This window comes from Mobula birostris, chromosome 3 (genome assembly GCF_030028105.1).
Source record: "Mobula birostris isolate sMobBir1 chromosome 3, sMobBir1.hap1, whole genome shotgun sequence".
Lineage (NCBI taxonomy): Eukaryota > Metazoa > Chordata > Chondrichthyes > Myliobatiformes > Myliobatidae > Mobula > Mobula birostris.
Window position 1 is genome coordinate 219,017,431 of NC_092372.1, and position 16,916 is coordinate 219,034,346.

The following is a 16,916-nucleotide window of genomic DNA, read 5'->3' on the forward strand; positions in this document are numbered from 1 at the left end:
TACAGTACTTCCAAATCCACACAAAAAATTGAATAACATTTTATAAGGTCATCTTGATTCGCACTTTATCAGATGTGGCCAACAGATACTGAGACTCACCCACAGAGGAAAAAAATCCTTAATATACTTAACTTCCATGTGAAAACAGGAACAAAGGTGTTGCCTCTCATTCTCTTGAGGCTGGCTAGGATATTAACATGGAATTTAAAAGTTTCAACAAATACTGGAAGTTAAAGCATAATGGACTGGTTGAACGCCCTAGTTGGGCAGTCTTTCGCTGATTTTGTTATAGTTACTATTCTATAGATTTGATGAGTATGCCCAAAAGAAAATGAATCTCAAGGTTGTATATGGTAACATATATGTACTTTGATAATAGAATTTCCTTTGAACTTTAGAAGAGGGGCTAGAAAAAAAAAGGTTCTAACAAAGGCTGAGCAGAGCATGGAATATGTTGGGAGCAAAAAAATAAACCATCACTGTTTTAAAATTGCATACGATTTTGATTTATTTCAATAAATAACTTACTTAAAGCAGGTTTTATAACTAAAATCAAGATGGCATCAAGTGATAAAAAACCTCAAAAATTCTCCCCCACATCAATAATGTGCACGCACTCAACTTCACTTTTGATTTCACTAAAGTTTTTTAAAATTAGATGATGAAAGGGCAATCTGATGTTTACCCTGGTTCTTTCTCAGTAGATGCAGTCTAAGCTTATGAGCATTTCCAAAGTTACTGCTTTTGCTTTTAAAATCATCTGTTTTAATACATCTACGGGTCTACTGAAATGCGCTGTATTACAATGCTTTCTGGTGGAACTCAGCAGGTCATGCAGCACCTATGGACCCTTCATCAGGAGTCAGCCTAAACTGTCGACTCCTTATTCCTTTCCATAGATGATACCTGAGCTGATAAGTTCCTCTAGGATTGTGCGTGTTAACTCTGGATTTCCAACATCTTCAGAATCTCCTGTGTTTATGTTTTCTGTATGCTGATATCTGTTATTCCATCACGTAATTCCGAGGGTATTCAGCTTTGACCCTCGACCAATCTGGATTCGGGCTTGATTAACAAGAGCAAATTAAAGAAAGGCAGGGGCAAGCACAATGGCCATCATAGCAGCAGTTGTCATCTGCATGGACAGAGTCAGAGTGGTGATCTTAGAAACACAGAAAACCTACAGCACAATACAGGCCCTTCGGCCCACGATGCCATGCTGAACATGTACTTATTTTAGAAATTATCTAGGGTTACCCATAGCCCTCTGTTTTTCTAAGCTCCATCTACCCATCCAGGAGTCTCTTAAAACACCCTATCACATCCGCCTCTACCACTGCCGCCGACAGCCCATTCCACGCACTCACCACCCTCTGCGTAAAAAAACTTGCCCCTGACATCACTTCTGTATCTACTTCCAAGTATAGACAAATAGAAATAAATGTGGTACTTTGGAGCACAAGAAATGCAAGAGAACAATTAAGAAAGAAATCAGAAAGGCATGAGGTTGCTCTAGCATTCAACATGAAGGAGAATCCCAACAGATTCTACAGGCATGTTAAGAGCAAAAAGGGATTGCTATGGACAAAACTGATTCTCTGGAAGTCCAGAATGGTAATCCATGTGTGGAACCAAAACAGATGGAGGAGATCTTAAATGCATTCTTTGCATCTGTATTTACCCGGGAGACAGATACAGAGTCTACAGAAGTGAGGCAAAGCTGTATCAACTTCACGGACCCTGTGCAGATTACACAGGAGGTGGTTTTGCTACCCAAAGGCAAATCAGGGTGGATAAATCTGCAGGGTTTGACAAGGTGCTCCCTTGGACACTACAGGAGGCAAGTACTGAAATTGCCAAGGCCCTAGAAGAGATATTTAAAACATCCTTAGCGACAGGAGAGGTACCAGAGGATTGGAGGATAGCCAATGTTGTTCTGCTGTTTAAACAGAAATCAGAAAAGTATAGGCCAGAGAGTCTGACGTCATTTGTGGGAAAGTTATTGAAAGGTATTTTAAGGTACCAGGTATGCAAGTATTTGGACAGACAGACTGATTAAGAATGGTCAGCATGGTTTCGTCCATGGTAGGTCCTGCCTACCCAATCTTATCAAGTTTTTCAAGGATGTTACTAGGAAACTATACAAAAGGAAGGCAGTAGATGTTGTCTACATGGACTTTGGTAAAGCGTTTGACAAGGTCCCAAATATTAGGCTAGTCAAAAAGGCTCAGTCACTCAGCACTCAGGATGAGGTTCAAAGGTAGTAAACTGGATTAGACAATGGGTTTATGGGAGAAGCCAGCAAGTAGAGTGGAGAGTTGCCTCTCTGACTGGAGGCCTGTGACTAGTAGTGTGCTGCAGGGTTTGGTGCTGGGTCCTTTGTTGTTTGTCATCTATATCAATGATCTGGATGATAATGTGATTAACTGGATCAGCAAATTTACAGATAACAATAAGATTGGGGGTGTAGTGGACATTGAGGAAGGTTATCGTGGCTTGCAGAGGGATCTGCATCAGCTGGAAAAATGAGCTGAAAAATAGCAGATGGAATTTAACGCAGACAAGTGCAATGTTTTGTACTTCAGTAGGATCAACCAGGGTAGGCCTTACACAATGAACGGTAGGGCACTGAAGAGTGTGGTAGAACAAAGGGATCTGAAAATACAGCTACATTATTTGTTGAAAGTAACCTCCCAAGTTGATAGGATCGTAAAGAAATCTTTTGGCACATTGGCATTCATAAATCAATGTACTGAATACAGAAGTTGGGATGTTATGTTGAAGTTGTATAAGACGTTGTTGAGGCCAAATTGGGAGTATTGTGTGCAGTATTGGTCACCTACCTAGAGGAAAGATGTAAACAAGGCTGAAAGAGTGCAGAGAAAATTTACAAGGTTGTTGCCAGGTCTGGAGGACCTGAGTTATAAGGAAGATTGAATAGGTTAGGACTGTATACTTTGGAATATACAAGATGGAAAGGAGATTTGATAAAGGTATACAAAATTATGAGGGTACTGACAGGGTAAATGCAAGCAGACTTTTCCCACTGAGATTGGGTGGGACTACAACCAGAGCTCATGGATTAAGGGTGAAAGACAAGTTTAAGGGGAACAAGAAGGAAAACTTCTTCACTCAGAGGGTCGTGAGAGTGTGGAATGAGCTGCCAGCACAAGTGGTGTTTGCGAGTAGATTTCATTATTTAAACAGAAGTTTGGATAGGTACATGGATAGTAGGAATATGGAGGGCTACGATCCCAGTGCAGGTCAATGGGAATAAGCAACTTAAATTCAGCCTTCAAGATAATGGACTGCCTTCATACAATGCTATTGACGATTGCATCCTCCCAATCTTAATTTTCATTGTAACGTTCAAGATGACTGTCAATATCTTCAATTTCTTCAAGCTCCTAACTTGTTGAAATAGTTGAGGTAGTTCCATTTTCACTTCCCGCCATGTTTGGCATCGCCAAGCCTGAATGCTTGAAACTGCAGTGAGCAAGACTGTTCTGAATTGTCTTACTGCTTATTTCTTGCCAATTATCAGTGACAAGATTAGATATTTTATCTCCCATGTTTTTCACTGGTTTTTCACTGCTTGTGTGATTTATTCTTTTTTTTAAAAAACACATTGGGGGGTTTGATGTTATTCTTTGAATGGGTTCCGTTTTTCCTTGTTTCATGCTTATCTGTGGGAAAACAAAACTCAGGGTTGTATACCGCATAGAAACATTGATAATAAATCTACTCTGAATCGTAAGTGTTCACTCAAAACACAGTGTAGTGTTTAACGGTCATACAAGTATATGTGACTGATGCTACTTAGAAACTGTTCAGCAGGTTTCCTGCCCCAGTTAAGAAACAGTATCCCAAAACAGCAAAGGGTACCCCAGCTATTTTTCCAATTAGTTTTTGTTCTTTAAGAGTTGTCCCAGTTAAGCAGCTAGCCGATTAACCGATGGCTCAATTAACTGGAATCCAAATACAATATTCTGACAGGGCAAGAGTGGATATTTCCCTTAGCTGAGGTATCGAGAAAAATTACAATCTTATGATATGAAACACAGAAAACCTACAGCACAATACAGGCCCTTCAGCCCACAAAGTTGTGCCAAACATGTCCCTACCTTAGAAATTACTAGAGTTACCCATAGCCCTCTATTTTTCTAAGCTCCATGTACCTATCCAAAAGTTTATTAAAAGACCCTATTGTATCCACCTCCACCACCGTTGCCAGCAGCCCATTCCATGGCACTCACCACTCTCTGTGTAAAAAACTTACCCCTGACATCTCCTCTGTACCTACTTCCAAGCACCTTAAAACTGTGTCCTCTTGTGGCAGCCATTTCAGCCCCGGGAAAAAGGCTCGGACTATCCACATGATCAATGCCTCTCATCATTTTATACACCTCAATCAGATCACCTCTCATCCTCCATCGCTCCAAGGAGAAAAGGCCGAGTTCACTCAACCTGTTTTCATAAGGGATGCTCCCCAATCCAGGCAACATTTAATATGTGGCAAAACATTTAAACCTGAGATCCAGAAGGTGAAATTGAAATTTAATACAGAAAGACAAAGGAAGCCAAATTTCTTGAATGTATTTAAAATGACAGGCTGTGTTCTGGATGCAAAATAGCATTGAGAAATATGGGGAGAGAAAGGGAATATTACATTGAGAGAGTTGATCAGCCATGATTGTTTGAAAAGGCAGAACAGACTTAAAGGGCTTAGTGGCTTGCTCCTAATTTGTAAAGATTATATCATACAAACTCTACAGCAGATGTTTAATCAAACTGGTCCTCTCACATGTTGGGTAGGGAGTTCCTGGAAATAGACTCAATAATAATGAAGTACGAGCACCATACTTCAAAATCAATCTTGTGCGCGACTTGGAGAGCAACCTGCTAGTGCTGGAACAAAGTGTACCTATTACCTTGTCATTCATGGTTGTGGGTTTTGGAAGTGCTGTCAGAATAGCCCAGCAGTAAATTACAATGCATTGTGTGAATGGTACACACTGAAACCATGGTGTATTCATTGGTGTTGGAAAGAAGGAGATACAAATTAGGAGCAAACCACTAAGCCCTTCAAGTTTGTTCTACCATTTAAAACAATCATGGCTGATCAACTCTCTCAATGTAATATTTCCTTTCTTTCCCCATATCTCTCGATGCCATTTTGTATCTGCCTGTCTTCTTAAATATTCAATTAATTTAGCCTCCTTAGCCTTTCTGTATTAAGTTCCAGTTTTACCTTCTTCTAGATCTCAGTTTTAAACATTTTACCACATATCATGAGATTGTAACCTTCTTTCTAGATACCTCAACTAAGGAAAATATCCACTCTTGCCCTGTCAGAATTACTCAAATTCCTGGAATGTCAGGGGTGGCATGGTAGTGTAGTGGTTAGCATAATGCTTTGCAGTAAAGGCAAGCTGGGTTTAATTCCCGCCGCTGCCTATAAGAAGTTTGTACACTCTACGAGACCGCATGAGTTTCCTCCGGATGCTTCAACTTCCTCCCACAATCCAAAGATGTACTGATTAGTAAGTGTATTGGTCATTGTAAATTGTCCCATGATTAGGCTCAGTTTAAATCAGGGAATTGCTCGGCAGCATGGCTCGAAGGGCCTATTCTGTGCAGTATCACGATAAATGAATAAACAAATAAACATCAGGGTAAGTTACTCACTGCAGAATTCCCAGTTTCTGACTTACTTTTATAGCAATGTACTTATATAGCTGGTCAATAGGCACTCAGTGATAGCATTGCCATTTAACATCAAACGTAGTTAGAGTCTCCATGGTTGCAGATCGTTATTGCCTGTCACTTTAGTGCATCTAATTTGTTTGTCACAAATCATCCAACATCTTTATGTCCAGTCTTACTCAATGCATGCATGGATACCTTTCTTTTGTTGAGGAGGTGTGAATGGAATACATATAGTTTAACCATCAGTAAACTTCTCAATTTTGACCTAATTTTGGAAGGAAGCTCACTGATGAAGCAGATAAACACAGATGATTGCAGGACACAACCCTGAGGAACCTCTGCAGTGACATTAAAAGGCTGGATTCTTTGACCAACAACCACATCATGCTCCTTTGTGCAATATATTACACCAACTAATGAAGTCCTGTTCCTTTGATTTTCCACTTACAGCATAGTGGCACAGTGGTTAGCACTGCTGCATCACACCTACAGGCACCTGGATTTGATCCTGACTGTGAGCACTGTGTGGAACTTGCATGTTCTTCCTGAGTTTTTCCTGGGTACAACAGTTTTGTCCCACATCTTAATTACATGTTATGTTAATTAGTTACTATCAATTACCGCGAGTGCTGGCTGATGGTAGAAGAAATCAAGGGGAGTTAATGCACACACAAAAGAGAATATGGTAAGGGAAGTAAGAAACAGAATGGAATAATGGGATTGCTCTGCTGGCCACTGGCATGACAATGATGGACTGAATAATCTCCTTCAGTGTCATCAGCAGCCTTTTCAGAAGGCTCTTAACAAGGTGCCATACATGAGGCTGCTTCACAAGCTATGGTATTACAGAAAATATTCTAGCATGGATAAAGCAGTGGCTGACTGGCAGGAGGCAAAGAGTGAGAATAAAGGGAGCCTTTTCTGACTGGCTGCCACTAACTAGCAGTGTTCCACAGAGGTCTGCATTGGGACCTATTATTTTTACGTTATGTCAATGATTTGGATGGTAGAATTGATGGCTTTGTTGCAAAGTTTGCAGACAATATGAAGATAAGTGGAGAGGCAGGTAGTTTTGAGGAAGTAGAGAGGCTACAGAAGGATTTAGAATAGGAAACTGGGCAAAGAAGTGGCACGAAGTGTATGGCCATGCACTTCGGTAGAAGAAATGAAAGGGTTGATCATTTTCTAAATGGAGCAAAGATACGAAAAACTGAGACACAAAGGGACTTGGGAGTCTTGTGCAGGATTCCATAAAGGTTAATTTGCAGGTTGAGTCTGTGTTGTGGAAGTCAAATACAATGATAGTATTTATTTCAAGAGGAGTAGGATATAAAAGGATGTAATGTTGAAACTTTATAAAGCACTGGTGAAATCTCACTTGGAATATTGTGAACAGGTTTGGGCCCCTTATTTTAGAAAGGATGTACTGAAACTAGAGAGGGTTCAAAGGAGATTCATGAAAACAATTCCAGGATTGAATGGCTTGTTATATGAAGAGCATTTGATGGCTCTGGGGCTGTACTCACTAGAATTCAGAGAAAGGATGACCTCATTGGAGCCTATCGAATGGTGAAAGATCTTGATAGAGAGGAAGCAGAGAGCATGTTTCCTATGGTGGGAGGGTCTAAGACCAGAGGACACACCCCAGAATAGAATGGAGATACAGAGAAATTTCTTTAGCCAGAGACCGGTGAATCTGTGGAATTCTTCGCCACAGGCAACTGTTGAGGCCAAGTCTTTATGTATATTTAAGGCAGAGGTTGACAGATCAGAACATAAAGGAATATGGGGAGATGCAGGAGATTGGGGCAGACAGAAAATCGGTTCAGCCATGATGAAATTTCAGAGCAGACTTGATGGGTCAATTCTGCTCCTATATCTTGTGATCTTATGGTTTTAGATACACTCATCAACTTTTGTTTTGCTAGGACTCCCTGATTTTAAATACAGCAAATGTTGTCTGATGTCAAGAGTATTCGCTTCCAAAATTGTGTCATTTTATCTCTGAAGTTCAACTGCTTGGTTTCTGTTTATAATAAGACTACCATGAGGTCAAGAGCCAGAAGGTGGCACTGAAACCCAAACTAAACATCAGGAAGGAGATTATTGGTCAAAATGTGGATCATGATAGCTTGTTGTGCGCTTTATGTTACTTTTCTGTGGGCAGATGAATAGCAATTAGCCTTTGAATTGCCCTGCTTTCTAAAGGCAATTTTCACATTATTGGGTAGATGTCAGCAAGGTTCATGTACAGGAACAGTTTGCCCACAGCAAGAGGGAAGTCTTCAATAAAGCACAGATGTAAGCTGCTCCCATAACCACTGCTATACCCAAGGCATTCAGTCATTTTTCAGAATTCTGCGGAGCAAACTGAGTTGGTTACAATAGTTTCTTGATGTTGAGCTATTTCAGGAGGAACTTCTAGATCAGGGGTTCCCAACTTGGGGTCCATGGACCTCTTACTTAATGGTATTGGTCCATGGTATAAAAACAACTGGGAACCCCTGTTCTATATGAACATGGTTGTGTGCTTCAGCTTGACCTTTAGCACACACACGCTGCCACCCTGCCATTATTGAGATACTCTTGAATCCTTCTGCCCTCATGATCTGCTTAACTAACTACAATCATTCATTAGTAAGGCATTTGACAAGGTTCCACACGGTAGGCTTATTCAGAAAGTGAGAAGGCATGGGATCCAGGGAAGTTTGGCCAGGTGGATTCAGAATTGGCTTGCCTGCAGAAGGCAGAGGGTCGTGGTGGAGGGAGTACATTCAGATTGGAGAATTATGACTAGTGGTGTCCCACTAGGATCTGTTCTGGGACCTCGACTTTTCGTGATTTTTATAAACGACCTGGATGTGGGGGTAGAAGGGTGGGCTGGCAAGTTTGCAGACGATACAAAGGTTGGTGGTGTTGTAGGTAGTGTATAGGATTGTCAAAGATTGCAGAGAGACATTGATAGGATGCAGAGGTGGGCTGAGAAGTGGCAGATGGAGTTCAACCCGGAGAAGTGTGAGGTGGTACACTTTGGAAGGACAAACTCCAAGGCAGAGTACAAAGTAAATGGCAGGATACTTGGTAGCGTGGAGGAGCAGAGGGATCTGGGGGTACATGTCCATAGATCCCTGAAAGTTGCCTCACAGGTGGATAGGGTAGTTAAGAAAGCTTATGGGGTGTTAGCTTTCATAAGTCGAGGGATAGAGTTTAAGAGTCGCGATATAATGATGCAGCTCTATAAAACTCTGGTTAGGCCACACTTGGAGTACTGTGTCCAGTTCTGGTCACCTCACTATAGGAAGGATGTGGAAGCACTGGAAAGGGTACAGAGGAGATTTACCAGGATGCATAAGACAAAGGAGCAGAAGTAGGCCATTCGGCCCATCGAGTCTGCTCCGCAATTTTATCATGAGCTGATCCATTTTCTCCTATTTAGTCCCACTCCCCCGCCTTCTCACCATAACCTTTGATGCCCTGGCTACTCAGATACCTATCAATCTCTGCCTTAAATACACTCAATGACTTGGCCTCCACTGCTGCCCGTGGCAACAAGTTCCATAGATTCACCACCCTCTGACTAAAAAAATTTCTTCGCATTTTTGTTCTGAATGGGCGCCCTTCAATCCTTAAGTCATGCCCTCTCGTACTAGACTCCCCCATCATGGGAAACAACTTTGCCACATCCACTCTGTCCATGCCTTTCAACATTCGAAATGTTTCTGAGGTCTCCCCTCATTCTTCTAAACTCCAAGGAATACGATCCAAGTGCAGACAAACGTTCCTCATATGTTAACCCTCTCATTCCCGGAATCATTCTAGTGAATCTTCTCTGTACCCTCTCCAATGTCAGCACATCCTTTCTTAAATAAGGAGACCAAAACTGCCCACAGTACTCCAAGTGAGGTCTCACTAGTGCCTTATAGAGCCTCAACATCACATCCCTGCTCCTATACTCTATTCCTCTAGAAATGAATGCCAACATTGCATTCGCCTTCTTCACTACTGACTCAACCTGGAGGTTAACTTTAAGGGTAACCTGTACGAGGACTCCCAAGTCCCATTGCATCTCAGAACTTTGAATTTTTTCCTCATTTAAATAATAGTCTGCCTGTTTATTTTTTCTGCCAAAGTGCATAACCATGCTGCCTGGTTTAGAGAGTATGCATTATGATCAGAGATTAAGGGAGCTAGGTCTTTACTCTTTGGCGAGAAGGAGGATGAGAGGAGACATGGTAGAGGTGTACAAGATAATAAGAGGAATAGATAGAGTGGATAGCCAGCGCCTTTTTCCCAGGGCACCACTACTCAGTACAAGAGGACATGGCTTTAAGGTAAGGGGTGGGAAGTTCAAAGGGGATATTAGAGGAAGGTTTTTTTTTTATTTACTCAGAGTGGTTGGTGCATGGAATGCACTGCCTGAGTCAGTGGTGGAGGCAGATACACTAGTGAAGTTTAAGAGACTACTAGACAGGTATATGGAGGAATTTAAGGTGGGGGCTTATATGGGAGGCAGGGTTTGAGGGTTGGCACAACATTGTGGGCCAAAGGGCTTGTACCGTGCTGTACTATTCTATGTTCTGTCATTCAGAGCTAGAAATAAAACCAGTTTTCTTCCAGTTCGTTTAATATGCTGTTTAGCATGCACTTAGACCCATGTTACAACTCTGTTCAGCAGACCTTATGAGCTAAAAGAGCTGGTCTTTTTTTTTTTGATATGTCTGATACTACTCCCAACACATACTGACCCAGGACTTAACTAAATTAACAACTTGAGGGATTTACTAAGCTATGAAGCAACAAGTTAGGATGACGCATATTTTAGCTGTAGTGGATGCCCAGTTTTAAGCTACACGGGTTCTGCATCAGTCAAACTTAGAATAAATGAGCATCAGACAATACAATGGTAGATACCCTGATGTGAATAAAGGACTTTGTCTCCTTGAGAATTTTCCGGTGGTCACCCCGACAAATGTGCTCAAGGACATACATCTGCAACAGCTGGACAAACTCAAGTAGTTTCTCTCTCATGTTAATTCCTTATTACCCATCATAGACCCAGAATGACAGACATGTCAGCTTGATCAGTTGCAAGGATATCAAACCATTTTTGGACACTGAAATCCACTATCCAGAGTTTATTCAGTGCCCATCTACATTTAGTGTCTCTTCCAAACAGTGTTAAAGCACCAATTCTGCTAAAGGAAAGACATCATTAAGCTGGAAAGAGTAAAGAGGAAATTGTTAGGGCTCCAAGAACTGAATTATGGAGAGAGGTTGAGCAGCTTGAGACTTTTTCCACTGGAGTGTAGGTAAATGAGTGATCATATCGAGATGCATAAAATCATAAGAGACATAGGATGAATGCACTCAGTCTTTTTCCCCAGGGTTGGGGAATCAAGAACCAGCTAGTATAGGTTTAAAACAGGGTTTTCAACCTTTTTTATGTCATGGAACAATACCACTAAGCAAGAGTTCTACAGACACCAGGTTGGGTACCCTTGGTTTAAGGAGAGCAGAAAGATTTAATAGGAACCCAAGGGACAACTTTTTTCACCCAGAGGTTGGACAGTATATGGAATTACCTGCCAGATGAAGTGGTTGAGGAAGGTACATTAACAATATTTGAAAAGGTGCAGGTACATGGTAGAAAAGGTTTATAGGGACAAGGGCTGGATATGAGGAAATGGGATTAGTTTAGATGGAAATCCTGGTTGGCATGAATAGTTAGGCTGAAGGGCTCATTTCTGTATTGTATAACCAATTCACAAGAACATAAGAAATAGGGACTGGCATAAGCAATGTAGGTCCTTATTCTTTAAGACCATGATCTGAATCTCGTTTTAGTTCCACATTTACCGAGGAAGAGCATAAATGGGCTTCCTTACCTATACACTATATGACGCAATGTGTATTCACAGGTTCTGGTTTCATGTTTCCACAAGATCCAATTCTCCAAATACACCAACATCAGACTGTGTGACCAACCCCAAAAGTTTAGTAAAGACTTTACAAGGTCTAATGGCCGGAAGTTACTTTGTCAATTTCAAATTCTGACCCCAATACCAGGTGGCCATTTGCCTTTTTTCTTGTTCTTTAAGTCCACAAGATATAGGAGCAGAACTGGTCCATCAAGTCTACTCCACTATTTCATCATGACTGATCCATTTTCCTGTCAGCCCCAATCTCCTGCCTTCTCCCCATATCTCTTCATGTCCTGACCAATCAAGCATCTATCAACCTCAACCTTAAATATACATAAAGACTTGACCTCCCCAGCTGCCTGTGAAAAGAATTCCACAAATTCACCACTCTCTGGCTAAAGTAATCCCTCCTCATCTCCATTCTAAAAGGATACCCCTCTATTCAGAGACTCTCTCCTCTGGTCTTAGACTCTCTCACCGTAGGAAGCATCCTCTCCACATCCCTCTATCAAGGTCTTTCACCATTTGATTGGTCAGCCCTCATTCTTCTGTATTCCTGTGGGTAAAGGCCCAGAGTCATCAAATGCTCTTCATATGACAAGCCTTTCAATCCTGGAATCATTTTTGTGAACTTTCTTTGAACCCACTTCAGCTTCAGCATATCCTTTCTAAGATAAGGGGCCCAAAACTACTCACAATACTCCAAGTCAGGCCTCAATGCCTTATAAAATCTCAACATTACATCCTTGATTCTAGTCCTCTTGAAATGAATACCAACATTGCATTTCCCTTCCTCACCACAGACTTAAACTGAAAATTAACCTTTAGGGAATCCTGCACAAGGACTCCCAAATCCTTTAGCACAGTAGTCCCCAACCACCGGGCCACGGACCGGTACCGGGCCGTAGAGCATGCGCTACTGGGCTGCGAGGAAACGATATGATTTGGCGATAGGAGTCAGCTGCACTTCTCTTCATTCCCTGTCACACCCACTGTTGAGCCATTACGCATGCGAGGTCATTACCCGCGCGTTATCCATTTCAGCGCGGGAAGAAGATCAACTCCTCGAGCTTGCAAATGACGGCGGGCTGAAAAGTATGTTTGACATAACATCTCTGCCGACATTCTGGATCAAAGTCAAGGCTAAATATCCTGAGATAGCCACGAAAGCACTGAAAACTTTGCTTCCATTTCCAACATATCTCTGCAGTGAATGCAACGAAAACTAAATTGCGGAATAGACTGGACATTAGGAACCCCGTTTGAGTATCGCTGTCTCTCGTCACCCTTCGATAGGACCGTCTTGTTGCAGGAAAACAATCCCAGGGCTCCCACTGATTCAGCAATATTGGTGTGTTGCAATGATTTTATATGTTCATATGGGGAAAATAAGTGCTGAGTGTTTAATATTCAAACGATATTATGTTTTCTATGATACTTAAAATGTTATGATGCTATTGACTTATATAACAATTACAGCACAGAAACAGGCCATCTCTGCCCTTCTAGTCCATGCTGAACACTACTCTCACCTAGTCCCACTGACCTGCACTCAGCCCATAACCCTCCATTCCTTTCCTGTCCATATACCTATCCAATTTTTCTTTAAATGATAATATCGAACCTGCTTCTACCACTTCTACTGGAAGTTCCTGCAACATTTACTTCAAGCTCCCCTGATAATTGACTTATCACTATATTCATGCGAGGAAAATATGCACTGTGTTTAATATTAAATTCGTTAGATAAACCCTTTTAGAAATGAAATTGAGTGTATTAGCTAATTATCATCTATATTCCGGTTGTGATTAACCCCCCCCCCCGAACAGAATCTCCAAAAATGATTTGTAGGAAAATCGTACGCATGCGCACTGGTGCCCGCGCAAGGCTTCATGGTCATTGTAGTCTTTCTCGGGGAAACCCAGTGTATTTGACTGCTACTCTTGCCCGTTGACAACCCTTAACCCCCTCCCCCCCCACCGGTCGGCTGGGCCGCAAGAATATTGACAATATGAAACCGGTCCGCAGTGCGAAAAAGGTCGGGGACCCCTGCTTTAGCACTTCAATTTTTTTGTATTTTCTCTCCATTTAGAAAACAGTCAACCCTTTCATTTCTTCTACCAAAGTGCATGACCATACACTTCCTGACACTATATTCCACCTGCCATTTCTTTGCTCATTCTCCTAACCTTCCAAGTCCTTCTGTAGCCCCTCTACCTCCTCAAAACTACCTGTCCGTCCATCCATCTTCATATCGTCTGCACACTTTGCAACAAAGCCATCATCCAATTCATTGACATAGAAACATACAAAACCTACAGCACAACACAGGCCCTTTGACCCATAAAGCTGTGCTGAACATGTCCTTGCCTTAGAACTACCTAGGCTTACCCATAGCCCTCTATTTTTTCTAAGCTCCATGTACCCATCCAGGGACTGTTACACCTCCACCACTGCCGCCAGCAGCCCATTCCACGCACTCACCACTCTTTGTGTAAGAAACTTACCCCTGACATCTCCTCTATACCTAACATAAAAGGAAGCAGTCCCAACACAGACCTCTGTGGTACACCACGCGTCACTGGCAGCCAACCAGAAGGTGATCAGATGTAATCAATGAACACATTCCAGATGTCTGTCTTATTCTTGGATATCATGGAGTAATCTGCCCAACAAGTTGAAATGTCAAAGGCTGACAAACTTCAACATACAATTTTAACGTGCACCTGCTCAGCTGGTGGTTGCCCTTGCTATGCATATTTGGAAAAACAGGGAATTGTATATATGTTCCAACTGCAAAATTATAATTCTGATCAACTTCAAACTGACAATAGCTTGATCTAAAAGGAAAAAATATTAATACTGTAATTAATAGTAAAAGTAATTCAAGGAATAAACACTGGAGTTAATGGGGTTATGCACCAAGAATGGACCATTTGATCCCTAATCCACAATGAGATGTTTAATTCTAGTTCAAAGGTTCAATTATCAAAGCATGTATCCATATACAACTGAAATTTGTATTACTCCAGATACCCACGAAACAAAGAAAGAACATGAAATTCTTCACAGAGAAACATCAAACTCAGTTATTGCCAGCTAGGATAGGCTTCAGATGAATAATGAATATCAAGCCATTTTGTCTTACTTATCTTTTAAAAGTTTTATGGCATCAAAATCAAAGTTTGGGTTCGAGAGCTATTATCAAATATTTTATGTTGAAATATGAAAAGCCACTTGAAGCTCTAAAATAAAACCACAAACTTCAACAGCTCTTGGACTCCATTACCACTTCTTTATTTGTGGTCCCTGCCACATTCAGCCATCTCTTCTAATCTTTCCCTCTTCAACCAGTTCTCAAAGGCCTCAGCTTCATTCCCATCTTTCACAGTCCTTATTTGTAGCCCTACAGTGCGGTACAATTGTCCTGATTTTGCTGACATCAAGGTTCATTTCTGCTAGTTTTCAAATTCATTTAGTACTGTACACATACGAAGGAGTTCTATGACCAATGCAGAACTTGCTATAAAGAACATTAATTCATGAGAAATGCCCCTGTAGTGAATATTCTCCCTCCTTACTCCATCCAAAATGTGTTCTTCCACTTTGTGATCTTATGTGCAAACACAATTCAGACATGTCATGGAGATGGATTAAGAGATACGTAATATTCAAATACAATGATATTTTCCCCCACAATCATTAACAAGTTTAAAGTGTTGTCTTTTTATCAGCACAGACACCATGGGCAGAAAGGCCCATGGCTGTGTTTCTATTCTATGTTCTACAAAACCAATAAGAGAATGTGTCCTATATTTGCATAATCTTCTATATATGAAAAGAAATTGTTCCACATGACTAGAAGTACATCAAAACTGATAAGTATTACAACATGGGGAAAATTACTGGACAGGTATATGGAAGCTTGATCTACTTATTGGACAAGTCAAATTCCAACGCAGCAATTGGGGATATATAATTAGCTAAGTCTACAAATTAAAATTTCTGTAATTATGTAGTCAACCCCTCCCAATTTATCACAGAAAAACACTGATGTCCTACAGGGAAAGGAGGCACCCATTTCCCCCAAGTCAGGCTAATATGTGACTGTAGAATCACCCCATATGCCCCGGCCAACCACGCAGAAACCGGTTTAGGATTAGTTTTGTCATGAAGATTATCGTCTTTAAGTAACTAATTCCTCCATTGTTTCAAGTTACTTCACCCTTGCTATTATTGCTCTTTTATAAAATGAATAAGACAACCATAAAGGCACCCCTGTAAAAATGTCCCATCATCCAACCCATCACCTCAACTCATCGACCATATCAGCAGAGAACTAACGTTTGAGTACATTCGCTATCATTCTCTTTTCAGTGGTACTTCACTCACTTTTTGCCTCTCTCCTTCTGGTCCTTCTGATAATGTTCTCTTTCGACATCTGCACAGTCTTCATCTACTGGCTCCGCATCCATTAGTCTGGCAAAGACCGCCGATTTCATTCCCCTTCCCCCCACCGTTCAACAAAAAATAATCATACTCGAACCTCTACAAACAGTGATAGGGAAACATAAACTTTTGCACTTAATCAGAACTAGGAATTAGTTCTCAGCGGATTTACAACAGAAGTGCCGCCAAAATTTTGAAATAGCAGACTTCGCTGAACCGCGGAACTTCTTCCGCCATTTTATCGTTGAACAAACGCCCGCCTCGCCCCCCTACTTGGTGCTCGAGCTCGCTCAGCCGGGGCAGTCAGAACGCGCCGGGGACGACGGGGCCCCGCCCACGCCAGCGGCCCCGCCAAACCATCTGCTGCGCCCCTCGTGAGATCCCACCGCTGCGCGTGCCCAGACCAAATGCTGCTGCGCCGCGCCCGTTTAACGCCTCCCGCAAATTGCCGGTGCTCTACCCCACCCATCTCCTTTCTGCCTGTCCTCTTTCCTTTTTAAGCCATAGTCCTGCCCCACCCCTACATCTTCCACCCTGGAGCCTACTTGCCCCTCTCCCTTCTTTTCATCTCTCTCAATCTTATTTCTCAACAGCTCACCAATCTCTCACACTTGCCCTCAGTATTCCTGCTATCTTCCTCGACAGATTTTCCAAACTCTGTCCCTATCATACCTTGCCTCCCCGGATGCTTCCTCTTCCATTAAGCTTCACTACTTAACCATTCTTGCTCCTGCCATGCCTGAACCTGCTGTCCTATCTCACCTCCTACCAGTTCCAGATCTCCTGCCCTACCCTCACTCACCACCAAGACCCTCCAGCTTGTTCCTTGCCTCACAA

At 41.8% G+C, this 16,916-nt stretch overlaps 1 protein-coding gene across 4 annotated transcripts in view; it reads right to left on the reverse strand.

Moving 5' to 3' along the window:
- The window catches only part of gjc2 (gap junction protein gamma 2), a 125,845-nt gene extending 109,321 nt beyond the window's left edge, over window positions 1-16,524 (reverse strand). For 3 of the 4 annotated variants that reach the window (XM_072254146.1, XM_072254145.1, XM_072254144.1), the window contains exon 1: window positions 16,023-16,524. The gene's annotated coding sequence lies outside the window, so the exon portion shown is untranslated. The remainder of the gene's footprint in view (window positions 1-16,022) is intronic. The other variant, XM_072254148.1, reaches the window with a different exon arrangement.
- Window positions 16,525-16,916: the final 392 nt, after the last annotated feature.